The 19,639-nt window shown below is 44.6% G+C and overlaps 1 long non-coding RNA gene across 1 annotated transcript in view; it reads left to right on the top strand.

Annotated features, from left to right (window-relative positions):
- The window catches only part of LOC144770472 (uncharacterized), a 42,514-nt gene extending 29,236 nt beyond the window's left edge, over positions 1-13,278 (top strand). The window contains exon 3 of the long non-coding RNA XR_013598906.1: positions 12,049-13,278. This is a non-coding gene — a long non-coding RNA (uncharacterized LOC144770472). The remainder of the gene's footprint in view (positions 1-12,048) is intronic.
- Positions 13,279-19,639: the final 6,361 nt, after the last annotated feature.

Genomic DNA, 19,639 nt, shown 5'->3' with positions numbered 1-19,639 from the left:
TATGCTGTAGATGAGCTATGATTCCAGAGTGTGTTGCCACTGGATGGTCCTTTTTAGCCATGAGTGGTTGCTATGAGATTATTTTAAAAAATGTCACTGCAATATTTAACGAAAATATGCCTCGCCCAGCAATTCTGCTTCGATTCTGAACAGAAGGGACTTCACAAGATATCACGCAAGATTTGCGTCACCAACCAAGACTAAATGGTTACAGAAAATTTGAAAATGTAAACTGCATCTCCATATTCTTGGGGCAGTGCAGATGTGTCCATTCGACTCTGACAAACTATGACTGGTCCTTCTTGCAACAGTGTAACGTTGAAAGTAAAATAGGGATCTTGTCAGTCCCGAAGACCAGCAAGAAAGAAGGAAGCAAAACCTGCATATCTTGTGTACACCACGCAAAGGTGCATCTCTCCTACAATCAATCAAGAATAGCTTCTACAACCTCTTTAAGGTGAATTTGGTGCATTCACCCACCAGTATTGGCACAACCAATAAAGCTGGAATTCACTAGTAGCATTCTGGCTTTGTCAATCTTCGTTTTGCCATCGTTTTAAAAAAAGTTATCATTGGGCAAGCTGCCGGGCCGTCGTCAATCTAAAAAATAGCCTTTTTAAATGTTTAAGAGCAAAAATAGTTTTGGGTCTCAAAAGCCACACAATGCCATAGACGTTCCCGACACTTAGAACAGCTACTTTGTGTGTAAAAGGGCAGAATGACGTCACTCACTGTGAAGTTAGCCAAAGGCCCATGCTATATTTTGTTGGGGTGGAAGAAAAATGGGTGAAGAGAGCTGACTGAAAGCACATGTAAGTAATTGCATATATAGTTTTGGTAAATTAAAAGATCTTGGTGAACATCATCACAAAACAACGTGAGTGATCTTGGGAGCCCCTAGATTTACCCCTACTGTAGCTATCTACCTGGTGCATTGTTTAGAGCCTTGCAAAAATGAAGACTGAAAAGCTAATTCTCAATCTTGCACGTGTACAACACTCCATGTGCTTTAATATCTGGTCTTCAAAGTGTCGTTTGTGCTCACTGCCTTCTACACTCACTCCCATCGCAGCAGAAAAGCAATATGCGTAGGCACGAGCGAATCAAATTACTTGAGAGGAATGAGCTCGAGTAGCCTCAAAGTTAACCGATTGCTGGAGCGCGAGCTCAGGCAATCAGGTCTAAAGGGCCAATTTCACAAGAGATAAAAACCGCTCAAGTAATAAGGGTGGCACAGGCCGCGTTACTGCAGCGGGCGCTGCTCGGAATACCGAGAAGGGAGAGGGCGCGCCGGGGCACGGGGGCGCGCGCTGTGACGAAACAGCACCGGATGTACACATCCCCGCCAACACGCACATTATCCCGCCAAACGAGCGTCATATTTATTGCAATTAAAGGTCGTCATGTTTACATCAAATAACATGCAAATTACTTTCTGTCATACCCAGTGGCTGGCGAAACTGGCTCTCTGATAATAAAACTCAATAGCAATACAAGACACCAGGACGCCTCCCTCTCCGATCGTATTGGATCACGGCGCATGCGCAAGCACTGTGCTTTAAAGGGACAGCACGACGGATGAGCGCACGTCGCCGTGAGCGTGCACATCGGATCACCGGAGAAGACACGCCGACCTCCGAGTCTGCCTGCTGCCTACACTGACCCGCTGCAGAGGGAGAGGGACACGCGGAAAGAGCCAGGTGGGTGGGGGGGGAGAGAGGTAGGGTGTGTGTGAGTGTGTGTGTGAGCCAGTGTGTGGGCCTGTGTGTGTGTGTGTGTCTGTGTGTGTGTGAACAGCGTGCTGTGCACGGCCATCTCTTGTCTGAATGCTGGTTTGCCTGCGGGACAGGAGATGTGCGTGCCTGTACGTGCTCGTCCAAAGACCAGAATCGCCGCGCGTGCACCAGTCTGTCTCCCTTGAGATGCATGTCGGTGACAATAGGTCTCCAGAGCGAGACCTAAAAAGAAGGCACTTACCTGCGTGGCTGCCACCTCCTCTGCCTGGCCCCTCTCCTTCCTGCTCCTCGCCATCCTTTTCCTATGAAAAAACACTACGTTGTGCATGGGGAAGAAAGCGTAGCATATTTCCACAGAGTTTTTTTTCAAACTCCATGGAAATCGCGTAGAGGCACTACGCCTGCTACGCCAAGGCTTAGTGATGAGCCATATTGACAAATCAAAAGGGGCTTGCAGTAACGTCACTTCCGGCGCTACTGGATGTGCGTAGGGCTTGTGCAAATTCACACACATACGGTTTAGCGCCAGGACACACCTTGAGTAACCGTGGGCTTTATAAATCCCATCACTATCACTAACAGAGAAACCGGAGAAATGTTCCAAACGATTTGGATCTGGAACTGCCTCATTGAGCATTATGTCTCTGCAGAAGTACTTCATTATTCTTAAAGGATTGCTTTGTGGAATGTTAAAGGAACTACATAACTCTTTAAACAGGCAGAAAGTACTCTCTTACTTGTCTGGACGTAAAATCAATGTTGCTTTATTCAATCAAATACACAAAGTGAAACTTACAAAACGAAATCAGATGTGGGGATGTATCGTCTCCTGCCGAGTGAGGATTTGGCCGACGAATTGAGAGATACTGTGCTACCTGAATTCTGGGACTTTACACGGGTTGGACGAGCATTCCTGGATGGCAAGCTCACGTCCCCTGTTATGGTCTGCCTGATTAATCCTGGGACACCGCATCGCGCTGTGAGGGGAACGGCTACCACATCTGCCTAATCCTTCCTGCCGTGAGGGGAACGGCTGCCACATTTGCTCCCTGCCAAGCTGCCGTGAGGGGTACGGAGCACCGAAGCGGGCCAAACTACAACTCCCAGCTGCCCCGGGTCGGGCGCAGCGGGAGCAACGTCAGCAGCGTGCCCGGCGGCGCATTAAGAGAAGGGCACGCCTCCCGCCCCGTGGGACGCGCGCGGGTGGCGCCGGGCTGAGCCCGGGCAGAGGGCGGGCCGTCTGTGGCCGTCCGGGGCAGGAGGAGGCAGGGCAGGGCCACACCACTGACATCTGCAGCTACAAATGGGTAAGCGAAAGAACACACTGACTATGGAGGAGGGCGCAAAAAACGCTAAAGTACCAAGGCACTCAAACTCTATAATTACTTACCTTTCTTCTGCTGTGGGGGCCCTAACCAAGTCGATTGCTAATGCCGAGCAAGAACTGGGGCTGTCTTCCTTTTCCCCTCTAACATTGTACCATCTCATCCCCAGGGGGCTGTTGCCCTAGTCCAAACCAACTTACCCGCTGTACCCTTGGAACCAGTTGTGACTATAGTAAATTCCCTCTTCATTGTCCTATGAGCAAGGACATTACCCCTGCCCTGCCCACGAATCACATAAGTCAGAACCCCCAGACGGTACTCCAACCAGTTAGGCGGAAGTAGGGGAAAAGTGTCAACACGCTGACCACTTCTAGTGATCAATCTAATCATCTAGGAGATAAACTGGAGGAACTCTTTGTGGCTAGGATTGAACCTTTACTGGTGGGAATTACTAAAGACATTGTGGACACTTTAAACACCTGTTTGGAAGGCCTCTTAAAGAAATGCTCTCTAATAGAAAGACTTGTAAATTCCATACCCCCTAACTTTGTTTCACTTAGTAAGGGATCGATTGTGGATGGTGTGGGGAGCTCGGAGTTATCTGGTGATAGGCAAATTACACAGCCCTAAAGTAGGGCTGTGCAGGCGGGTGCTAGTTCACAGGTCATGAAATTAACCCCCCTCGCACAATGGCCAGTGTTTCTGACATGGTGGATCAAATAGCCCCTCTGCCTCAGACGAGCCCACCTGCCCATAGGAAAGTCACCCCAAGCACATATAAACTCAATCTACCTCCAGAGGCATCCCCACTGGTAGCAGTGTTCATTGGGGTCCCACCACTTATGGAGGGGGAGAGGGAATCAACCCGGGACCTCATGGTTAAGGTGAATAGGTGGTGCTCAGAGAAATGCTGTGGGGAAAACATTGCAGATATGATTATCCATGCAAGGAGGGTGGGGTGGATCGGTAAACAACCAAAAACCACACAAGGGGACTGTGTGGTAATAAACTTTTGTAGGGCCGAATTGGCTGATAGGCTGTTCTGGGACGGCTCGGCGATCTCTATTAGGGATCATCTGAGACCCGTTCCCTTGGGCTTTTTCTATCAACCCCCAGTTCGTACTAAACAAATAACTCACTATCAAGCAAGATGGCAGGGCCTGAGGATCTCACAAAGGAAGAGCAAGGCTCAAGACACTACAAATACACAACTCTTAGCAGCAGACCCGGAAGCTGAGATCGGTCCTGGACCAGGGTTCAATTCCCGCCTCGGCTGGTCTTGGGCTAAAAATTCCACGGACTCGATAATTCTCGCCCCGGTGCCTCCTCGACTCACGGGTTCACACTCTGCGACTCTGGGCAATAGCTTGCTTAATCTCCACAACGGCCCCTCGCGGCGGGATGCCTGACTTTCACCTTGTGGATACCCTGCTATCTCACAGGGGAATACCAGGAAGGGTTCCCTAAGCAAGCGCCGGGAAACCCACTGCGGGTAGCTGTGCGCTATATAAGCTCAACTACATTTACATTTAATGGGACCTAGTGCCCCGCCGACACCTCGCCCCCGGGCCCCCCAGGGTCAAGTAGAGGGCGGAGGGCTGGTCACGAGCAATTATTTTGCCCCCTTGTCTGGCCTGGACGACACAGACTGACTATCAAACGAAGTTTTAACTCCGGTCGAGGGGGTTACTAAGTCAAATGGGGCTGTAGCATGTAAAATCCTCAGTTGGAACGTCGCAGGAATTAGATCTAAAATTGGCGACAAAGAATGGTCTAGATTTGTTTCTGAGCACAACGTTATTGCTCTACAAGAAACTTGGGATACCTCATCCAGTTTTTGGCTGGATGGGATCACAAGTTTCGCTGTAGCCGCAACCCCCAGTAACGCTGGTAGAGCCAGGGGAGGCCTGTTGACTTTATTTTCACTAGACCTTAAAGGCCCTTTAAGGCAGATTAAATATGATTCTCCCAATTTTTTAATTGTGGAAAGGGAAATTAGTCTGTTTATAAATTTTTATAATTCAGGAAACAGGGATTGTTGTGAAAATAATATTGTTGTCCTAGATTCCTTCTTAAACTCAGTCAGCCACAATACTCATACCAATTTCGAATACGTGCTTATGGGCGATTTCAATATCCACCCTTGTAAACTTTTGTGTGGCTTAACTGACCCTATGGGGGTTACGGGATCGGAGAGACCCCACTTTGAGCATACTAAATCAGGCGAAGAGCTGGAACAACTTTTGGCTAATTTTAATCTCTCAGAACCTACGAATACAGAAGGGGAGTCTAGAACACCTACTTTTAAGGGGATTGTCCCTGGCACAATAATCAATTACATTTTTGTGACCCCAGCTATTTCTAACAGGGCTATGTCCTACTGTACAGTTCCCTTTCCCCTCAGTGACCACAACACTGTTCTCCTGGAGGTCATTTGGGGGACTCCATCGGTCCGATGCCGGGGCAAGCCAATACAGGGCTTGCTCTACGCACAATTGACCAGGGTAGAAGGCTCAAGTGGGCAAATGTGGTACCTGATGATTTTTATGTTGATATTCTCCCGCATATAGAGGATCAGGTCAAGATCTGTCAGAACCCAGATTATGAGATAATGGATGCTTTTCAAACAATTTGTAGTCAAATTTCTTCTAACCTCACGGTTAAATTGAGGAAGGGGTAATTAAACATCGCTGCTGGTTTGATGCCTCATGCCCGAAAGCCCATAAATCTTTAAAGGCGGCACTTAAAGCAAACCCAAGGGTGAGGACAGACATTGTAATTTTAAGAAAAGAATATAAGTGAGCTATCAAGGTTAGGCAGGATATAATTAAAAATGAGGCCTGGGAGAATTTACTCTCCATTGATATTTTACGGGACAGCAGGCAATTTTGGGCCGTAATTAACCAGCCTTTCTTCTCTGATTCGCCCAATCTAGCCATGGACTGTGTCATCCCAGATCATAAATGGTTGGCACATTTTAGATCAGTCTATGGAGATAATGGCACGGTTGTCCAGTCATCTAACATGACCGTCCCGGAGGCCCCCCATATTATTTAACAGGGTTGAGGTCGAGAAAGCGATTCTGGCCACCACTAAGAACAAAGCCCCTGGGCCAGACGGGGTGCCGGCGGATTTCTATATACACTCTCCAAAACTATGGGCGGCCATCCTAGCTAATGTATTCACAGCAGCAAACGGTAACCCTCTTCCAACCACATGGGTAACCTCTACAATTGTTCCCATATTCAAGAAGGGGCACCGGGATGATCCAGGGTGCTACAGGCCCATATCCCTTTTGGACTCTGCAATCAAGATCTTAGGCAGAGTCCTCTTGGCCAGGTTAAGGGTTAGTCTGGAGAGTTGTGGAGGTTTGGCTGATATCCAATACGGTTTCAGAGAGAAGAGAGGAACAATAGAGCAGTGCTCCAACTTACACCTGTTGATCTCAAAGTATACGGTGGCCAAGGAGGGGTCCCTGTACCTAGCTTTCATGGACCTCTCCTCGGCCTTCGACTTGGTGAACAGGTCTAAGTTGTGGGACATCCTTTTGAAGATTGGGATTGATGAGGCACTGGTTAGGTTGATGGCTTCACTCCATCAAGAGCTTTTTGCAGTTGTGCGGGTTACAAAAGAAGGTAGATGCACGTCCCGTTTTAATTCCATGCGAGGGGTCAGGCAGGGCTGCATACTGGCTCCCCTGCTTTTTACAATCTATATCAACGGCCTAGGTAGCTACCTGGATGCAGTTGCCAGAGACGTTCTGCGTGTAGGAGAAGTTAAGATCCCTGCTCTCCTATACGCAGACGACGCGGTGCTGATAGCCCGCACCGGCGTCTGTCTCCAGCAGCTGCTGGACGCTTTTGGCACTTTCATGGAACAACTAGACCTGAAGGTCAATTCAAACAAGTCACACACCATGGTTGTTGGCCACCAGAGGAAAAGGGCCCTGGTTAAAAACTTCAAATGTAAGGGTGAAGTCGTTTCTAGTGTTTCTGTTTTTCCCTACCTGGGGGTGCTTGTTGACGATAAGGGTACATGGGGCCCACAGGTAAGGGCCAAAAGCCTGGCGGTGACCAGGACATCAACGGCCCTTATGGGTTTTGCTAAAAGGCTGGGCTCTAAACCGATGGAAGCCCTCTTAAAGGTCTATAACAGTAAATGTTTTTCAGTGGCACTGTATGGCGCACCATTATGGGGTTATGTATGTCTAGAATCCATCCAAAAGGCGGAAAAGAGATTTTTACGCTCCCTCTTGTCTGTTCCCCAGTCAACACCCACCTTTTCCATACACTCAGAAGTGGGTTTGGATTATGTCTATGATAGGTTAAATTTGGCGCCCTTAATCTTTTGGCTCAAGACATGGCTCAATAAAGAACTAACCCTTAATCATTTAATAATGAAGGAAGTCATGTATTTGGATCATAGTAGCAGAATACCGTGGATGGCCTACTTGAAGAAGTCCTTTATGGAACTGGGCTGCCCGGAACTCTTTACAGACCCCTCTGGCATTATGACACAAGATGTAGCTATCGTTAAAAAACAATTTATGTCAAGGGCAAGAGTGTGCCGATAGGAAAGGGAACTCCAAAAGCCAGCAGTGAGACGACACTATCTGTTAATGAACTCCATTGCACTAGAACCTTATTTAGGTTTTGTCACCAAGCTATTTCACAGGTTTCTTTTAACCAAATTTAGATTTAACCTTATACATTTTTATTTGGGAAGTTTTAACACATGGGTGAAACCAGAGTCAGCACCGCCCTGTACCTGTGATAATTTTTCTGTACAAGATACCATGCACTTTATTATGTTTTGTGATTTCTTTTCTGATCATAGGAAAAAATATTTGTTACCCATATTAAGGGAAACTGGTTTCTCCCAGGTGAGACCAGCTATGTTCTATCTTCAATCATTATGTAACATCCGCATCACATTTTGCATGGCAAATGTTTTGGTGGCGGCGGCTAGATCGAGATCACGTAAGACATTATAAGTTTGCTCCCTTATGAACTGTATTTTAACACCCTTTTTAACTATATATATATACTTCGTCACATGAATTCGATTGATATGAAATGGTTTAATTGCGTTTTACTTGTATTTAAATGTTTTTATTCTCTTTGTATGATTTTTAACTAAATCGAATAAAGATTTATTGACTGACTATTGACTGACTGACAAATCAAAAGGCCCATTTACAAACCTCCATGCAGACTTTTTGGAGATGGAAATTGGTAATTTTCTGTTGTTTAGCTGTAAAGCTATCTGATTTCCCCAGGAGATCAGATATCTTTACAGTTGGCAACATTTTGTTGAGGGAGTTGATAGTCAGATTCAGACATCCACCTTCTATTGAGACACAACGTGGTTCACATTTTAAAAATTAGGTTTTGCAAATAACCTGCACAGCCTTCTAGATAAACCAAAGATTCCATTGTAGTTATGGTCCTCCATCTTCTGGTTTGGTGGAGAGAATGAATGGAACTCTCAAGAAGAAATTAGTTAAGTATGTGCTTCAGCTGGTCCAAAGTGGCCCGATACACTACTTCTTGTTTTGAGGAGCATGAGAAGCACACCCAACAGAAAAACTGGTTTATCGCCACATGATGTGACCATGGGGAAAACAATGAGACTTGCATATATTCCTTCAGCTGCATTAGTTTCAATAACTTATGACATTGTGCTACACTACTACAAAGGTCTAACTGATATGGCAAAATCTGTCTCTCATCAGACAAATGCGGCAACAAAAGTGACAAAAATATACTCTGGCATGATCTGAATCCTGGGGAATGGATTGTGGCCCTGAAGCACATCAGAAAATGTTGTCTGGAGGAGCTTTGTAGTGGACCTAGCTTGTAATGCAGACGACCAACACTGCAGTGAAATGTGCCACAGTGAATCCACTCTGCTCATGCAAAAAGGGTGAAAGTAGCAGATGAAGAAGTGGGAGAAACAGCCAATGATCCACAGAGTCAAGCACACAGTGAAGAGCACAGATGAGGGTGAGAATTTTCAACTGGAGAATTTTGAAACTGGTGAAGAAAGACATGAACTTATAATATTTCAGTTAAGCGAGAACTCTGATTAGGAATCTGAAACGTCTAAAGTTCAATTCCAAAACAAGGATCAGAGTGAAGGGCAGCTACCTTGTAAAAGGCAGAAACATGAGTGGCAGCAGGAAAAAAAGAATCTCCGATCCAATTAATGGAAATTGAAAATCCAAGTCACAAGAAACCACAGGGGAAGAAATACATTTTCCAGTAAATTGTGATGACAAGGCTGATCAAGGTTCTGGCACAAGTTCAAGCTCAAGTCTAAGTTCTTTAGAAAGTAAACCTCACAAAGACTGTTGGTGAACAAAGGAAAGCTGAGGAAGATATTCTCAGAAAAGAATTTGTAAAAGAAAACATTGTGAACCAGAAAAACCTGAGAGGCAATTAGACTCTGAAACCAGTGGGAGTGAATCACCTGTTATCAAAGGGTTAAGAAGAAGAAGAGCTCCAAATAGAACATTTTTCACATCAATGGGTATATATAGCCAGTGACAGAAGAAGACAAATCACAGTTAGAAAGCTACAATCTATTTACATCTAAGGCAATCTCCATCTCTGCCTCAATTCAGGAAGAACCTCAAGACCTGGCTCTTCAACTAAACAGCAGATCCCTCCCCCTGCCCGACACCCAGCAGCTTGAGACTCTTACGGGTGAATAGCCGCGCTTTACACAAGAAAACTGATTGAATCTAGTGAATTATTGCCAGTACAAATTTGAGAGTGAATTAAAGTGAGAAACAGTTGTTGAACAAGGTGAAAGACTTAAAATTGTACACTGAAATGAACTCTTAAAAGAGGCAAGAAGATCATTATGAATTTTTGTTTTTGTTTTGTATATTGTTGAAAGAAATAAAAATAAAATAAGAAATGTATTATTGTTTTAAATAAAATGTTTGCTACCTTTACATTTATGAGCCTCATGATAATTGTTTGTCTCAAATACAAGATGGAGAACAGAAACACTATAAAATTGTAGATTTGGTGATTATACTAATATGTTTAGTCTTAGTTGGGCTGTTGTACTTGCCATGCCTCTATGAATGTTGAGTTAACTAATGTTAAGAATGAATTAAAACATTCCATGTGAAAGCTTAAACAAACTTAGTGTATTTCAGGATAACATTTATACTAAAATGATACATAATTATATAAATATGAAGATTAAGGGATGTTACAGTTGTATCTTTCTTCTTACTTCTGTTAGTGTAGGTTCCACATATGTTTAGCTTCCAATTTCTTATGCATTATAATTAGGGCTCCCGGTTTTCCGTTTAAACGGATTTTTACATATAAATACAGATGGAAAACAAGTTTTCCTTTGTCTGTATTTATATGTAAAAACGGGAAAATACAAGCACATTTTGTGGCGCTGTCCTTCTCCAGCAGAGAGTTGCAAAACAGGTATGGTGATTCCTCACAGATTACATCTGGTGTTATCAGTATTTATGGGGTGATACAAAGCCATTCAAGAAACAACAAGGCCTTGTTAAGAAGTGAATGGTCTTTTAAAGACCAGTGAAGTACTCGGATGTTTTTACCAAAGAAAATGATTAATTAGTATGTCGCATCCAGTTCCTGTGAGGGAAGAGTCAGTGCAGAGTGGAGCAGAGTCAGAGCTCTAAGCCCTCTAAGCCCCAAAGGTCGAAAGCGTTCGGAAATTTGCTGAGTGCATCAGGGCGCGGGTTGTTTGTAAAATTATCAACATGAAGTAGGGCACATCATGTGGATGTTACCATAACACCTTTCGTGCAGTCCAAATACATAAAGCATTAACAAACGCCCACTAACTGTATTTTTGTCAATGCCTTCAATACAATGTACGTAAGGGGAAAGTAGTGAAATAATATATATTTCAATGTTAGAAAAGGCTCAGTCCTAAACTATGATGCTCAATAGCGTGACTTATTTTAAATCACAGCAGGATTATATTTTAATGATAACGGGCCTGCTGTATATTTAAGAATGTTTGAATGTGAACAATGAATTGGGGCTTGCTCCAGTCGGGCCTGGTGCTAGATTCCCCCCTCCAGTCTCCCTCCTAGTGCAATACTGCATCAAACACGCTTTTAACAATTCAACTTGACACCTCTGTCTAAACTTAAATCAGGGAGACAGTAAAATCAGCCCCTTTCGCACTTCTCATGGAGTGATTGCCTTTCGTGACCGGCTAGCTTCCCTCTGTCCAAGGGGGGAGGTTTTTTGCTTACGGTTTCGGTGCACCCCCAACGCCCCAGCTCTGGAAGGAAGTGCAGAGCTGTCACCACGTGAACTCGGCCTGCTCCTCTCCCCTCCTGCTCCAATTTCTGCACTGTGGGCCTTTATTAGGGATATTAGTTTTTTCACAATTAAAAAATGATAACATGCAGTTTAGAAAGCAGTGCAGGGCACATACAGACATGCTTTTTCTGGCAGCATATTACTCTTGTCTAGTGCATAATTTGCATTGAGTTGCTTCCAGGTGTTTATAGTGGGGCACAATTGGGTTGTATCTGAAGGCAGTGTAAGTTTCTCTCAGTGGGGCAATATAGTGTTCAGTGTGGGAGAGGATGTGGCACTCTGTGTCGAAGCAGAAACTGCAAGGCTCTGAGACAAATGACTTTTGATAGCACTTTTAGGCGTATTTGGGACATTCTGCGAATGGCAAAGTTTTCAGATGAATGTATTGTATTGTGTTGACCAATAACAAACGAGTGCATGTGTGCATTGTCAACTTAAATAAATGTGGAAAAATACTAGCTGCAGCGTCGTCTTTTACTTGTGGGAAAAATAAATGTGGATAAATACAGAACAAATGTCCCAAAAATAAATATGGATAAATACAGACGGAAATGGCAAAAAAATAAATACCATAAGACCGGGAGCCCTAATTATAATGCAATGTCTCTGTTGCTACATTTAATAATGATGATTTCCTTTATCCTTATCTAACAGATTTCAACATGTCTTTTGAGGACTAACCCATAAAAGAAGATAACAAAGCTGTTAAATATGGTACATGTTTTAAGGTGATTGCACAAACTAAGCATGAAACTTCAACTACTAAATGGTTTATATATGCGTTTTAAGTAGAGAAGAACATGATTTCATTAGAGAATATAATGAAAGTGGAATGAAAGTTGTGAGGGATTAGAGAGAGGGAAAGCTATAATGGAGCAGATAAAAGAAGAGGAAGAATTTAGATTGTCAAATTTACATCTCAGATTAAGGACTGAACAGGAACAAAAGCGTGAACTATGTATTGTGTGTCATGGATCTTTGAAAGATGATCATTTTGAAAATGTGATTAATTAAGTTATTAATGGGTTTTAATGATTTTAGAATAATTAGAGGGGGGAACTGTGGTAGTGTTTTTCTAGGTTTATATTTTATGCAATAAATAATAAAAAGTAATTTTGTTGGATCCAATACACACATGATGAGCTAATATGGTTACAGCTGAAACAAGTTTAATATAATTTGTAGAAGTGTGTTAATATAATTTAGTCAGGCCACATTTATGTGAAAACGCCATTTTCAATAAAATGGATGCTGTTTCTGTCATTCACACCTTTTTTCACTCCCACCCATCCTGTCCCCCTGCGCATCTTCTCACAAGCTCTGCAGAGCAAAGGAAAGGCGATGTTATGGTTTATTTCCACAGTTATGAATATAAAGCTTTCAATTACCTTTCATGTGCTCCTGATATGTTTCAACCTCCAATGCCCTTCTGCTATCATTCTGCTATGTAGACTGGACTTATTCATTTGTCTGAAGTGTTATTGTTGAAATGTTTGATATGTTGGTCGGACATCTCCAGATGGAAGTAGCGTGAAAGAAGCTGAATGCTTTCTTAAAAAGGGATATTGCTTATGTGTTAAGGTACTGACGTTCCTATTTATGATTTGCCAAAGAGCTGCAACTGTCAGTCATGCTACTATGATTCTGCTGTTTTACTAATTTGTTATGCAAGAATTATCTATAAAAAAAAACTTGATTTTGGGGATGGGCCAAAAGATACATTTCAGAGATCTTAGAAGACTTTCTGCTAGGGATACTGCCAGATGTCTTTATTATTTGGGACTTACAATAATTACTGACTGCTCTGTATAACTGCATTGAAACTTTCATGGCATTATTCTATACCGCTTGATTTTGAGATTTTTGTAATAAAACCCTTTAACGTTTCTCTGACCTAGAAATCAATTATTGATTGGACTCAGTTATTTATTTTTGTTACTCTGCTAAATTGATAATGGGTAGGGTTCATTTTCATGCAGTTACTTTTCGTGGGAGACCACCTAAAGTAGATTTTGCGATTATAGTTTTACCTTAACACTGAGTTTCGCCCATCTGCTTCTGGTAGGCTATGTTGTGTAGTATGCCAACAAAGAGCCGGCCTCAGGGACTCTAACACAATACAGCAAGGCATCTGAATTTTATCTTAAAGTTATGTTTCATTATGACTTGCTGTCTATCATGCTTGGCGTATATGCTTATGTATGTCACTGTTTTGTATGTACTGCCTTGTTGTTAATATCCTTTGTACACGCTTGCAGCTTTTTTCCTCACTGCTGCATTGCTTTGGAAGTATTGCCTCATGCTGGAGGTAGGGTTTGCCCTTAAGGTCCATGTGCAGACTACCAATTAACCATACAATAAAAACACACAGGAATGTTATGAATATTGACTCTTGACTGCTAGGTGTTTTAGGAATTGGCAGTTCTTGCATCCATCATTATTATCAGGTATTAATGTGTGTTTGAAGAGACTTGACTTTTTTTAATTAAGTCACATTATGAGTATGAAGTTAGTGGCTGGGGAATTAAGTAGTGGTTTGCAGCAACATTAATAATCTATTGTATGGTGGGCAATTAAATCAAAAGATCCTTACTATATCCCATGTGAAGGCGGTGTCTATTTAGTAAAGTAACTTCTAGACTGCTGGTAATACAAATAAGATGCAGAGCATGTAGCCTGGGGCAAAAATCTCCAGACAACCGCTCCCTTTGGTACGTTTTGAAAACCAATTATGTCTAATAGAAGGTGTTCTCCATGGATCAGTGCGGGCTAGTTGTTGGTTGTGCAGTTGTTTAGCTCAGGCTGGCTTTTGGTCTGTTGATCAACAGTGATCTTTTCTGCGCTCTTTTTTTTATCAGTATTCACTTGAATCCAAGCAAACACAATTTCTCTTGGTCAAGGGGTCTTGTTGTGGTGTCATAAAATTACCACTATAGCTGTAGCGGTGGCTTTGTGGCATCACAGTGGGAATTTGTACTGGAACAAACTGCATGTGACTACTAATGGGCAAGATTGCAAAGGGATTTGATGGATTGCTGTGGAATGGTAGACTGGGGTTAGTTTGGGTTTGGTGGTTATACGACATTGGGTTGATTTGCATGACTGTTTGGAGAGGGTGTCCTCTTTTTACATATACCTCTTGGACAGCGCTCATCAGTGAGCATTTGTGGGGGGGTGGCTAGGGAGCCGATGTAGACGGACGCGTGAGCCTGAAGCTCCGTGCCGACCCCAATTTATTATCCTGCTAGGGAACAGTATTTAACTGCCTGAATACCCACGACGGCACCCATGAGTGCGGGGCACTGTTGCTGCTGGGTCCTGACGAGCAGAGAAGTCTGCTGCTGATTGGAGACTCAAGGAAGCCTTGGGCTGCGGCGGGGCAGTGGCTAAGATGGCTCTAGTGGCGATCCGGCGGATTCCTGATCCCCAGGGGTGAACAGAGGTGAGCTATGCATGCTCCCTGGTCCCGATGTTGGTGGGACTCCTGTGGTGAGGCAGAGAGGGGAGCAGCAGAGCACCAGATCTGGCGACCTCGGAACTGTTTGTGCGGGTGCCCGATGACGTAGCAGATGGAGGTGGCGCGAGAGATCGGAGGCGCAGGGACGGTGTGCCCTATGAGACACAGCATTTGGGTAGAAACCCCTGGACCTCTTGGGGCAGCGACGTACCACTAGACGGGCTCTGTGACGACATTGCTGGCTGGGGTGAGTGTCCTGGAGAGGCGGAAGCGGTGGTGGCAGTCGGGCCATGCGCACGAGTGAGAACAGGCACTGGGGAGCAAGACTTGTAGAGTGACAAAGCCTGCAGAGACATGGCGGCGCACTCATTGCCTTTCAGTGTGGGGGCCGGCAAATGGGTGGTGCAGCGGCTCCTCTCAGCGACCGCGACTACGGGGGAAGTAGCGGATCGCTGCCTTGGTGGTGGATAGAGTGGAATCGCAGCCAGGAAACAGCTGTGTACTGGGTCATATCATCTAAGGCAACACTGAGGGCGCCAGCCTGGCGCAGAGAGGCACATGCGTGAACCTGGTGAAGGGTGCCAACACTGTGTAGGGTTATATAAAAAGGGTGGTCGATTACAAAACAGTTAGACATCTCATTACTAAAGAAGAAAGGTACATCAATTAAGTAAGTCTTATTTAGATTGCATTTAATCCAGCCGCTTGCAGTGATTTACTGCAGTTGTACATGTATTATATTTCAAATTCATACAATACATGGTAAATTCAACTTTATTCACTAATTCGTGCTCGGTGATTGTCAGATAAAGAAAAGGATTCAAAGAAGGGTAGGGTGTGTTTGGAAAAGAATAAGGGACAAAGAAAAGGAATTGTGTCCTTTAAACAATTCACTCTTATTCAACAAAACATTACAAATCATGTTATAGATCACAATTTGTTCCCACAAAGTACACTATACACATTAGTTGAATATGGCTCATTTTCCGGTAAAGTGTGTATGTGTAAGTCATAATGTCGACGTTTCGACCCCCAAATACAGGGCAGATGGGTCCTCAGTTCGGGGTCTTCCTCAGGACAATTAAAAACAATGACAGTGAGCACCTGGGAAAACAAAAAAGTGTGTGTCACTGGGTGTGGTCAATTAAAATCTAAAAAACAAGGCCCAGAGTTGAGATGTACCTACATATGCAGGCGATCGAGTGATGACCCGTCTGTGTTGGGACTCGTGCCTGTGACGTGGTTTTCTGGGGAAAATGAATTACGGTTAGGAAGGATAATGAGGGCAGGCTTTTAATAATCTGGAAAACGCAGATTAACAGCGACTTACTCAGTTCGCCCGTGCAGTAGAAGGCGATACTGGTACCGGTCTAGCTGTGGGTGAGGCAAGCGTCCTTCAATCAGCGGGCGGTCCAGTCGAACGTGTAGATGAGTTACACAATCTAAAGGAAAAATAGAGGAATAGGGAAATTGTATTCCTTGGTGCGACCACTCTATGTGGTAGACTAGAACAAAGGCAGGGGGTGGGGGCCCATAGACCCGAGGTCGTGCGCTTAAGAATAACCGGCCCTGGGTGGCATATGAGGCAACAATGCTAAACGACCGTCAAAGGTGGTCGGTCTCATAAAGGCGGGGGAGAGCAAACAAGATCTCTCCCAGGCGTGGGGGCCCAAGTTGGTTGAGAGGAAAAATAAATAAATACGATGTCGCGCTATTTGGAGCGTGACTCTTCGAAGTGGAAATCAATTACATCCACGGGGATAGGGAATGTTTCTGCATACCTGTGGGTATGGCTGAGCAGAAGCATCCAGCGGTATAGTGCCAGAAAAAGTCAGGATAGCGTAATTCCTCGACTTGTAATTAATTCCGGTTATTGTCAAGTGATTGTTTACATAATTGTCAAAGTTGTGCCGCCTGGGGTGCTCAAAGCATGGAGATCGATATTTAATCAGGTAAAATAGCACAGAAGGAGCAGAGCGAGCTTACCTGAGGGAACCGCTGCCGAGTCGACCACAGTGACAGCTCGCAGCGCGCGTCTGCCTATAGATGTAACAGACGTATCCAGGGCGCGTCTCCAAGGGGCGTGACAGAGCACCTCGCGGTGCCGCCGCTGGCTGCTGCGCGGCTAGGTGAAGGGTGAGGAGCGCATGCGCCGACAGAGGGACACTAGACATTGCTCCGAGAGGTCTCTCAGAGTGATTGCGGCAACATGCAGGGAAATTAGATGAATCATAATCCAGTTCAAGAGCCTAGATACAGGGGGAGCATCAATAGGCAAAAGACTTTTAAAAACGTTAATGTTCTGCATCGATCTCTACCGAGGCGATGCCAAGGTGCGTGATTACTATAAGTGTGGATCAATCATATGTGTACACATCCCATACTGCTGGTATGTTACCCTAAGTGTGTGGGTGTAGTGTATCATTGGACCGTATTACACAAGGTCTATAAAGATGGATCACATCTGTCGTGGTATCAACATTAACATTTGTATGCAGAAGTACAGTTCAAAAGGGTACCCCTGTCCCGGATATAAAACATCAAGATGTACATATCCCACATTATTTCATACTGTAGTCTTGATACCAATGTCCAATCAAACACAGTGTCCCTGTACAGGATATAAAACCCTTATGTTATGACATCTTACTGGTCGGGAACCAGTCCAGCCAATTGGGAGTAAGTGGCATCAAGTTCATTCAGGCCATTGTCAACGGTGTCCAAAGTATACATCCATTTGCACTCCCTAACATTTAGCAGTGAATTCAGGTTACCCCCCCTGGGACCCACAGCGATTTTCTCGATCACCAGCCATTTGAAGGATTCAGGGGTGTGTGATTTAGACGTGAAGTGTTCAACCAGAGGGGAGCCCGCTGTCTGACACCTAATTCTACTACAGTGTTGCAGAATACGTTTTTTCACATGTTGTTTGGTTTGTCCGATGTATACCAGATCACAAGGGCATATGATGGCGTAAATGACGTCACTTGTATTACAGTTGGTCATCGTTTTCAAGGTAACTGTCTTGTTACGATAGTGCCAAACCTGGGTTTCCAATGCCTGTGGGCACGCTTTACACTTTGTGCATTTGAAATGGCCGACCACTTGGGGAAGGTTCCACATGCTCTGCAGAGTGGGAGGCGTCGGGGTTCCTAGATAAGACGAGACCACTTTGTCCCTGATGTTTTTGGCTTTCTTGAAAGCATGCATCGGCAGTTGTTCATGGTTGATCACATCTGATACCATAGGCCAGTGTTTGTTCACCGTCTTCTTAATCTGGTTACTCTTCGTGCAAAACGTAGTCACGCAGATAATCCTTTCGGGTTCCCTAGGACGTTCTCTCGGCTTCAAAAGTTCCTCCCTTGGGCTGTACCAGGCTCTCTTTCTTGCTCTCGTCACCAGTCGTCTTGGGTAGCCTCTTTCCATTAATCTCCTAATCAGAAGATCTGATTCTAGGAAGTAGTCTTCTTTGAGTGAGCAGTTCCTCCTTATCCGGAGGAACTGCCCAAACGGTAGATTATCCCGTAGGTTTCTAGTATGGTGACTTGTGTACCGTAGTAGACTGTTCCGTTCAGTGGGTTTACGGAAAAGAGTGGTATGGATGCGACCATTAAGGACCTTGATACTGATGTCTAGGAAATCCACTGAGGTCCTACTCATGTTCATGGTGAACTGAATGTCTTTAGACCGGTTGTTCAGCCAACTGAAGAATCCATTGAGATCATCGACACTCCCATTCCATAGCATCAGCACATCATCAATGTACCTCCGCCACATCCAAATATTGGATTCGAATGGATTTGTCCCTGTGAGGATGTGTTCTCCTTCCAATTCCGCCATATACAGTATGGCTAAATCCGGTGCAAATGCCGCCCCCATCGCCACTCCCTTACTCTGGAAAAAGAATTCATCCTGAAAGACGAAGAAGTTCTTCTTCATCGCCACCTCCAGGAGTTGAATGATGAAATCCGTAGGTACCTGGGTTGGTTGGGTTCTCTTGTCCAGTGCCCTTCTCATGGCTTCTAAAGCCGGGTCCTGGGGGATACTCGTATATAACGAGACAATGTCTAATGTGACCATTATTTGTTTTTCTTGATCAAAGGCAACTTCATCCACTTGGTTAATGATCTGCATGGTGTCTCTGACATAGGTGGCAGTCCCAGTTGCTAGGGGTTTCAAAAACGTATCTATGTATTTACATAGAGGTTCCAGAAGAGAACCGCAGCCCGATACAATGGGGCGTCCCGGTGGTTTGGTCATGTCTTTATGTATCTTAGGGAGCGTGTAGATCGTCGGTGTTCTGGGTTGTGCGACGTTCAGATACTCATATTCTTTCTGAGTCAGGAATCCCTCTTCTCGGCCTTTATCCGTGATCTCTCGGATCAGTCTCCTAATCTCCCTGGTAGGGTCGGCGTTGGTCGCAGTATAGCTCACTCCATCCCGGAGCTGTGTGTAGATCTCTTCTTTGTAATTTTGGACATCTTGGAGGACTATCGCCCCTCCTTTGTCCGCCGGTTTGATTACCAGTAATTTGTTGTTACTTAAATTATCTAGTGCTTGTCTCTCACCCAAAGTGATGTTATGTTTGACGTAGGTGCGTGTTGTGCAAATGTCCATCACTTCTCGCATCACCATGTTCTCATATGCAAGAATCCGATGTGGTGTCTGGTGAGTTCTCGGAGTGAAGGTTGATGGCGGACGTAGTCCGGTTACTGAGTTGGTAGTTGGGCTGGGAGAGTGAAGGAAGAAGTGCTTCAGCCTGATTTTACGAAAGAAGCGGGTCAGTTC

Source organism: Lissotriton helveticus, chromosome 7, assembly GCF_964261635.1.
Source record: "Lissotriton helveticus chromosome 7, aLisHel1.1, whole genome shotgun sequence".
In the NCBI taxonomy this organism is placed as follows: Eukaryota; Metazoa; Chordata; class Amphibia; order Caudata; family Salamandridae; genus Lissotriton; species Lissotriton helveticus.
Note: the sequence above shows the minus strand (reverse complement) of the source record. Positions and strands in the feature narration are given on the sequence as shown.